Source organism: Suncus etruscus, chromosome 9 (assembly GCF_024139225.1).
Source record: "Suncus etruscus isolate mSunEtr1 chromosome 9, mSunEtr1.pri.cur, whole genome shotgun sequence".
NCBI lineage: Eukaryota > Metazoa > Chordata > Mammalia > Eulipotyphla > Soricidae > Suncus > Suncus etruscus.
The window spans coordinates 36,385,173-36,394,301 of NC_064856.1; positions in this window are offsets into that span (position 1 = coordinate 36,385,173).

Below are 9,129 nucleotides of genomic sequence, written 5' to 3' on the forward strand. Positions count from 1 at the left end.
TATAAGTATATTGGCATGTCTTTTAAAAAAATAAAAGAAAAACTTTAGAAGGCTAAAAAGGGAACAAAGGACTAGAGAGATATAGTCAAGGAAGTGAGGCAGTTGCCTTGCATGCAATTGTGAGTGAATCCCCAGAATTCATATTGCTCCATAAACACATTAGGGTTATCATTCCTGAGTACAAAACCAAATATAGACTCTAAATATTAAGGCCCTCAAACTGTTTTTAATTATCTTGAGTATTTTTTATCATTACTGAAAATAACAACATTGAATCAGCTGATTACCTCTTCATCTACCTGATTCTATTCTGTTAACTGCTTGCCATTGTCTCCAACATTGCTATTTCCCTGTGATGTACTTGCCTCTCCTGTTTTCAGTTTATTCCTGCACCTCAAACATAGGAACCCAAAATGTGAATCTTCTCAGTACATCTATACTTACAAACTATTCAGTATTGGCTTCAAGATAAAACCCTAATTATCTCCAACGTTTTATAAAAGCCTTTTATGATATGGCCCCTAAAGGGCGGTCTAAAGGCAATAAGAATTGTAGTTATCTAAACTATTCTCAGAAATGTTTTTGTGAAGGAGAATGAGGCTCATTTGCGAACAGAGATGTAAAAAGCCAGCAAAATATATTTACCATGGGTCCAAATAGATAGTATAGGGTGTAAAGTATTTGCTTTGAATATGATGACCCTAGTTCTATCTCACATAGTTTCCAAATCTTACCAAGGTTTATTAGTGAGCAGTGTCCAGGAATAGCCACTAAGACTTTCCATTTGTAAACCAGAGGGGGGGAATTGAGATCCAGAACAAATTCGAAAAATCTGAAGCAGAATAGATAAAATGAGAGAGAGAGAGAGAGAGAGAGAGAGAGAGAGAGAGAGAGAGAGAGAGAGAGAGAGAGAGAGAGAGAGAGAGAGAGAGTCTTTAGGTTAAAAAAAAAAAGCTTTAGGTGGGACCAGATCGGTGGCACAAGGGCTAAGTCGTCTGCCTTGTCCGCGCTAGCCTAGGATGGACCGAAGTTCGATCATATGGTCCCCCAAACCAGAAGCGGTTTCTAAACCCATAGCCAGGAGTAACCTGAGCATCACCAGGTGTGGCCCCAAAACAAACAAACAAACAAACAGCTTTAGGTAAAAAGAAAGCTGTCAGAAGAAGAATATGTGAGATCTGGGAAAGTTTTTTATTTGAAAGCTGTGGAGAGATAAATTATGATAGTGGAAGGAAGCAGGAAGGACTCACACTATAACCATTTCAGACTCAACTTCTGCTACTTGCCATCTATGCTATCTTGATCTATAAAGTACTAGTGGGTGATTACTAAAAATATTTCATGCTCTTTTATGATTTTTCTCCTACACTTTTGTAATAGGCTTTATTTGTGTATCTGAAAAACATTATTTAACTGACAAGACAAGGCAAAGATTTCAAAAGCTGAGCAAATGCTTCTATGAATGCCAAAATTTTTTTTCTTCTCTGTCTCTCCTTAGGGTCTTGAGCATACAGAGTAAATATATTATGTACCATTATTATTTGCTGAGTTTCTATTGCCATGCAAGATTGTGAGTTTGTGGAAGACAGGGACATCCTTTATTCAATGCACTAAATATTGAAGTACGAAATAATGAAATCAAAGCCCACTGGAGACATTTTCCTGTCTCAGAGAATAAAATAGTCTTTAAAATTCTACATTAAATATTATTATGTATTTTTACTTCAAATAATATCTGCTAATTCTTCCCTTTAATTTTAAAGTAACCCCATACCAATTTTTTTTACAGACCTATAAGAAGATAGATACAGAGAATAAAATTACATATTGTTAGATCTTTGTGATCCTAAACTTATTTATAGACTAAATCCTCACATAGTCAGAAATTGGTTATTGTAGTTCTAGGCATCATATTTAGCCCCAGCGAAAAGATAAAGGAAATTTCTTCTGCTGTATTTTCTTTTTAGAAAAAAATTAAGTATATCCCCATGTATAAATTAAAATAGATTTAAATTCTAAAATGGCAGGTGCCATTCATTAGAAATGAGTCATATTTCTGGGCCCGGAGAGATAGCACAGCGGCGTTTGCCTTGCAAGCTGCCGATCCAGGACCAAAGGTGGTTGGTTCGAATCCCGGTGTCCCATATGGTCCCCCATGCCTGCCAGGAGCTATTTCTGAGAAGACAGCCAGGAGTAACCCCTGAGCACTGCCAGGTGTGGCCCAAAAACCAAAAAAAAAAAAAAAAAAAAAAGAAATGAGTCATATTTCAATGCATTTTTTAAAAAAGATTTACAACATGAAATTTTGGTCTAAGAAGCAGAAATTACTTTAAAAGAAAAAGGAGGAGAAGGTCAGGGGAGATAGAGCTGGTAGCCACTTGTCTTACAATTGACTGACTTGGGATATTGTTCTGTGAAAACTACCAGGAGTAATTCCTTAGATCAGAGCCAGGAGTAACCCCTGAAAATTACTGTGTGGAAAAAATAAAGATGAAAACAGCTAATGTAATGGCATTAATGCCATCTTTCACTCTGCATAAATATTTAGGTGAGTGAGAACAGCAATTTAGTGCAAAGTCTCAATGCTGGCCAAGATCTGGCTATTATGTTAAAATCATAGCTAAGAAAAATCTATTTGATTTTTTGTGTGTAATAGGAAATGTGACAACTTCTTGATGTATTTCCTAATTTATTTTAAATAAAAGCCTTAAAATCATTGCAGCTCTCACTTAAATGATGAAAAATCTTGTAGATAAAGTGCAAGAAAATGAATAAGTGTTGTATAATAAGTAAATATTGGAGCCAAGAATTGATCTTTGAAAGTTTAAATTTTAACTAAGTATGCAATTAAATGATGACTAATTCCTTGTTTTGTATATTTTATAGTCCAAAGATACATGAACTTATCTAGCATTTGTTTCATCCTCTGATTTATTTTATTTCACATTATACTTTCACTTCTAGCCACATTTCACAATATATTTTTCTCATCTTTTGTTACAATTGTATTGTATTGCATTCATCTTTTATTGGCATTTGAATTGATTCCATATCTTAGCCATTATATTCAAAATTAATATAGCTATTTACATATTTTAAATTAATTCTTTTGTGTTTTGGAAATAGAAGTCAATAAGTGAAATTGCTGAGTGAGAGATTTAGTTTTAATATTTTGAATAGTTTCCATAATATTTTACACACAGGATGAACAAAAAATATCACATTCCCATCAACAATGAGGAAAGATGAAGTCATAAAATTTTCCTATGCATAGATGTACATGGAATCTATTATGCTGAGTGAAATAAGTCAGAAGGAGAGAGATAGACACAGAACAGTCTTACTCATCTATGGGGTTTAAGAAAAAATAAAAGACATCTTGTAAAAATGCCCAGAAACAATAGAGATGAGGGCTGGAAGGACTGGCTCATAATATGAAGCTCACCACAGAGTGGTGAGTATAGTTGGAAAAATAACTGTACTGACAACTCTGGTGACAATGTCAATGAGCGAGAGAAGTAGAATGCCTGCCTCAAATACAGGCAGGAGGAGGGGATGAGAAAAATTGGGGACACTGGTGATGGAAATGTTGCACTGGTAAAAGAGGTGTTCTGTTTATGACTGAAACCCAACTATAATCATATTAGTAATCAAGGTGCTTAAATAAAGATAAAAAACAGTGAAAGAAGATTCCTTTTTCAGATCCTTGGTTGTTTCTAATCTTTCTTATATGTTTTAGGCTCCTGGGATACACCCAGATATTGTCAGGGATTATTCCTAGCTCTGTGTTCAATTTATGGGATTCAATTCAATATATGGGATATTGGAGATCGAACCTGGGTTTAGCCATATATGGCATTCTTATCACTTCAATATCTATCCACTCCAATTTCCAACATTTTTATGTAAATCAGGCTCTCATTATCTTAATATTATTATAATTTGTAATTTGCTGGTAAAAAACAATGATAGATATTTTTACTTATCATCCATTTATACTCTTCTGGGAAGTATCTATTCATTTCCTCTGCCCCTTTTTTGATGGGATTATAGTTTGTGTAACTGTAGTTGAGTTTTGTGAGTGTTTATAAATCTTGGATATTGACTTTTTATTTGATGGATTTTGCACAGTTATTTTTCCCCATTCAGGAGGAGTTCTTATGTAGCATAAGTTTTTTTTAATTTGTAAATTAGAAAAATTGATATATTTGAATTTTGTTATCTTTAGTAATAGAGTAAAATCATTTAATATATCTCTGTGGGCCAGTTTTGTTTATTTTCTCATTGTATTTATGGATTCTTGACTGAATTCACTTTGAATTATTTTTTGTAAAAAATATGATAAATTAACCCAGCTACATTTTTGAATTATCAATTTCCTAAAATCATAGTTCACAAAAATTTTCTGCATCCAATTTCTTTTGATATATATTAAATTCATAAATTTGTGAGTTTTTCATTGACTTCTCAGTTCTATTTTATTGGTCATAGATTATTATCCACTGTCACATAATTTTAATTATTATAGGTTTATGGCATAACTTAATTTCAAAAAATAAAAATTTCTTATTTTCTTTTTTCAAAATTGCTTTGGAAATTTTGAACATTTTATGACATTAAATCTAAAGGTATCTTTAATTACTCAATGCCATTGACCAAGATACTAAAAGCAAAGATAAACAAATGAAGCCACATCATACTAAGAAGCTTCTATTCCAACTAGGAAATAATGATCAAAATAAAAGATACCCCATATACTCTGATAAAATATTTGCATCACACATCTTATATACAGCTAAAATATATCAATCAGTGGTAGAACATTTTAAAAAGAAAATAATCAGGGCCCGGAGAGATAGCACAGCGGCATTTGCCTTGCAAGCAGCCAATCCAGGACCAAAGGTGGTTGGTTCGAATCCCGGTGTCCCATATGGTCCCCCGTGCCTGCCAGGAGCTATTTCTGAGCAGACAGCCAGGAGTAACCCCTGAGCACTGCCGGGTGTGACCCAAAAAAAAAAACAAAAAAAAAAAAAAAAAGAAAATAATCAGTACCACTATAAAATGAGGAGAAGTAATAAATAGAAACTTCAAGAAAGCATACTTGTGCCCAGAGATATTTGAAAAAAATATGTAAATCCCTTATTTAAAATTTAATTAAATTTAATTCTAATTTAAAATTAGAATAATATATGATATAATCTTACACCAAGGAAATTGGCCTAAATTACAAAGAGCCAAAACAACCAGCTTGATGTAGGTAAAAAAGGACTTGTTTTGGATACTATTAATGGATCTCTTTGGTAAAACAATGTGGTCATGTTTCCAAGTTACAAGAACTGAATTTCCACATGACTGTAATTCCATATCTTGGGATATACCTCAAAGCCCAAAAGTGATTCAGAAAACATTTATATTCCAGTGTTGACTGTAATTCTATTTACAATAAACAAAATCTGACATCTACTCCCAAATCTGAGAACAGATGACTAAAAAAAGCATTGTATATACACACGACTGAATTCCACTTGGCTTTAAGAATAGATTATATCATGTAATTTCATGCTATATAAATTTACCTGGAAAGCATCATGCTGAGTGAAGTTAATCAGAAGAGGAACAGGTGCAAACTGATATAATAGTTAAGATATTGATTAACGTAATAAATTAATAACCAATACAAAAGGTTAATAGAAACTGAGAACAGTAGAATGCTTACCACAGAGCATAGGGGAGCAGGGGAGGGGAACAGGACGGAGGCATATTATTGGGACAATGGTGAAGGGAAGTGGACACTGTACTAAATAGTGTGATGTTTGAGTATTTTATGCAGTAAACCCTACCATGAATGGTTTTATAAACCATTCATGTACCTTAGACATTTTTAACATTTATGTAAAACATTATGTACATTAAACATTATGTACATTAAACATTTAAACATTATGTACCTTAAACATTCTTAACATTTCTCAACCTAGATGTCAAATAATAGATAATTGGATAGTAAGATGTGGCATGTGTGTATATGTAAGTATAAATACATACATGTAATAGAATACAGCATAAGTATAAGCAATGATGCAATCATCAAATTGCTGTAACATGGATCAAACTAAAAAATATCATGTTAGGTGTGCAAGTCAGAAAAAAAGAATAAACACAGGATGGTATCACTTATATGTAGCATTTGGAATAACTGCATGAAGTAATGTTTAAAAGGGATTGCCTAGAAGAAAAGAAATAAACTGGAGGGGGTTAAAGACAGAGGTAAAATAATGGGATGCAGAGGTCAAGGGGATTCTGATACACTGATGGTGTTAAAGAACAAAAAAACTTACCATACCACAGAGTCAACAACACTGAAATTATGAGAGTCAAACATTAACAACCAACCTTAACAACCAAACTTAAAAGACTACCTCTCCAAATGACAGACTGGAAGAGGAAAATATTGATAAGGAGCCTGGGAACATTGGTGTGATTGGTGCTGGAACATTGTATGTCTAAAACTCAACACGAATAGCTTGTTAAATTCTAGTGCTTTCATTAATTTTTTAATTGAATCTAAAAAAGATATAGAACTATTAGAATTTTCATAAATAATCTATGAAAAGATAAAATAGTATTTTAATGACTTTCCAAAGTTATATTTGGAACTTTAAAAAATTTAAAAAACCATTACAAAAATGCTTGGTAGTTTCTTTGGAAGTTAGACATAAAAAATGTGTGATAACTTCTGTCATTTGAATTTCAGAGTTTGATATATAGTTATATTGATTTTAATTTCTAATTTATTTCTTACAAGTATTTTTAGTACACAGCTCAATAGAAAATTAAGATTTGATTTTATAATTATTGTTTGCTCATTACTTGTTTAGTAGTGCCTACAGGAAAGGTTTTATTTTAAAAGATTATTCCGGTTTACATGTACAAATTACTTAAAAATAATGTCTGGTACAATGATCATTATGTAAGAATTAATTTTTATTATAATTATTTTTGCATCCAATATTATTGAGAAGCTTATTTATAATGTACTATTTTAGTAGTGAGAAATAAGGTTAAGTATCTGTGTTTTTATTTAAAAGAGTCTAAATTCATATCAATATGTTGGAGTTAAAACATATCCCAGGATATTTTTTCTCTATAAAAGCAATATGACAGCCCACTAACCAGTTCATATATTTTTGAAAGATAAGTAAACGGGGGACATTGGTGGCAGAAAATGTGCACTGGTGAAGGAATGTATGTTGGACGCTGTATGATTGAAATGCAATCATGAATAACTTTGTAGCTGTATCTTACAGTGATTCAATTAAATGTTAATAAACAAATAATGAATAGTGCAAAGTGGATAAAAACAAAGCATTCTTTAACAGGGAAATAAATGAAGAAATGTAAACTAAGAAAAGAAAAATTGTGAGCAAACAGGTCTCACAGCTGAACATTGAGGCACTCTTTGGCCGAGGGGAGAGTCCAGTTCCTACTCTATGGAAGCTCCAACTTCACCACTTCAACACTGATCTCTAGAGAAACATAACCCGCCCAAACTCCAGGTATGCCAGTATATGAAATGAAAATTTTAAGGTCTATTTGAAGTGAATGTGGAGTACATTCTGGAAGCCCTGGCAGCCATAGACAAGTCCCACAGTCACCCCCATATCAGTTACAGACTTGAAAGTATATCGCAGGGCATTTTACTTGCATGCACCCAATCCTAAGAGATGGACTCAGTTCGATTCTGGGCTTCCCATATGATCTCTGGAGCCTGCCAGGAGCAACTTCTGAGAGCAGAGCCAGAAGTAAATAAACCCTGAGCGCTGCTGAGTGTGACCCCAAAACAAAACAAAATTTAAAAAAAGTATATAGCAGTGTGATAGTTCCAATTTTTTCAATTGTGACACCCCTGTTTGAATGCATCAAATTAGATGCTAAAGTAGTATTAAAGCCACATAAAGTTAAAAAACAAAATCAATGATTCAGAATGATCAACTAGCAACATACAACTTAGTAAACCTTTGGACAATGACTTCATGATCAAATTGTGAGATAGAACTATTTTTGCAATTTTTTGTTTTTTTGTTTTGGGTCACATCCAGCAGCGCTCAGGGGCTAATTCTGGCTCTATGCACAGAAATCGCTCCTGGCAGGCTAGGGGGACCATATGGGATGCAAGGATTCCAACCAATGACCTTCTGCATGAATGCAAACGCCCTTCCTCCATGCTATCTCTCTGACCCCTGCAAATTTTTTTTACTGAAGTTTTTTTTTGATAATTCTCTTACTACTTAGTTGTAAACAGTATAAAATAAATTATTAGTGTAGCCTATGGTATAGGCTTGGAGTGGGTAGGAATATGAAACAATGGGACAGGGAATGTTACATTGGTGTGGGATTGGTGATAAAACATGGACATAAAAGAATTATGAGTATTATTAGTAGTAGTATTAGAATTATTGTGAGTATTATGAGTATAAAAGTATTATGACACAAAAGTATTATGAGAACTATGTAAACCATGGAGTTTAAATAAAATAATAAAAATGTAAAAAATACCCCAAAATGACAAAATGGAATTTTTATAAAACTGACCAAGTACTCTATATGTTTAATCTAACATGGAATTCTATAATATCCCATTATGGATTCTATGATATAAATATAGAATAGTTTTATAGATTGCAAAATTATTTCTAATTAAGTAAATTAATCATTTAAAATTATACATACTGGACTATGAATGTACATTTGCTTTTTATTTATGTGTTTTGTTTGCTTTATTTCTTTTGTTTTGTTTGCAATGTCAGGGTTTGAACTCAGTATTACATTTTTTTACTAACTTTATACCATTTTTATCAATATATCCTCACTTTAAAATATAGAAATTTGGGGGTTGGAGCAATAGCATGGAGATAAGGTGTATGCCTTGCACACAGAAGGACAGACGATGATGGTTCAAATCCTGGCATCCCATATGGTCTCCTGAGCCTGCCAGCAGTGATTTCTTAGCGTAGAGCCAGGGTAACTCCTGAGCACTGCCAGGTGTGACTCAAAAACCAAAAAATAAAATAAAATATAGAAATTCAGTGGTTCTAGAATCAATCCACTATATCTGAATATGATTTACTG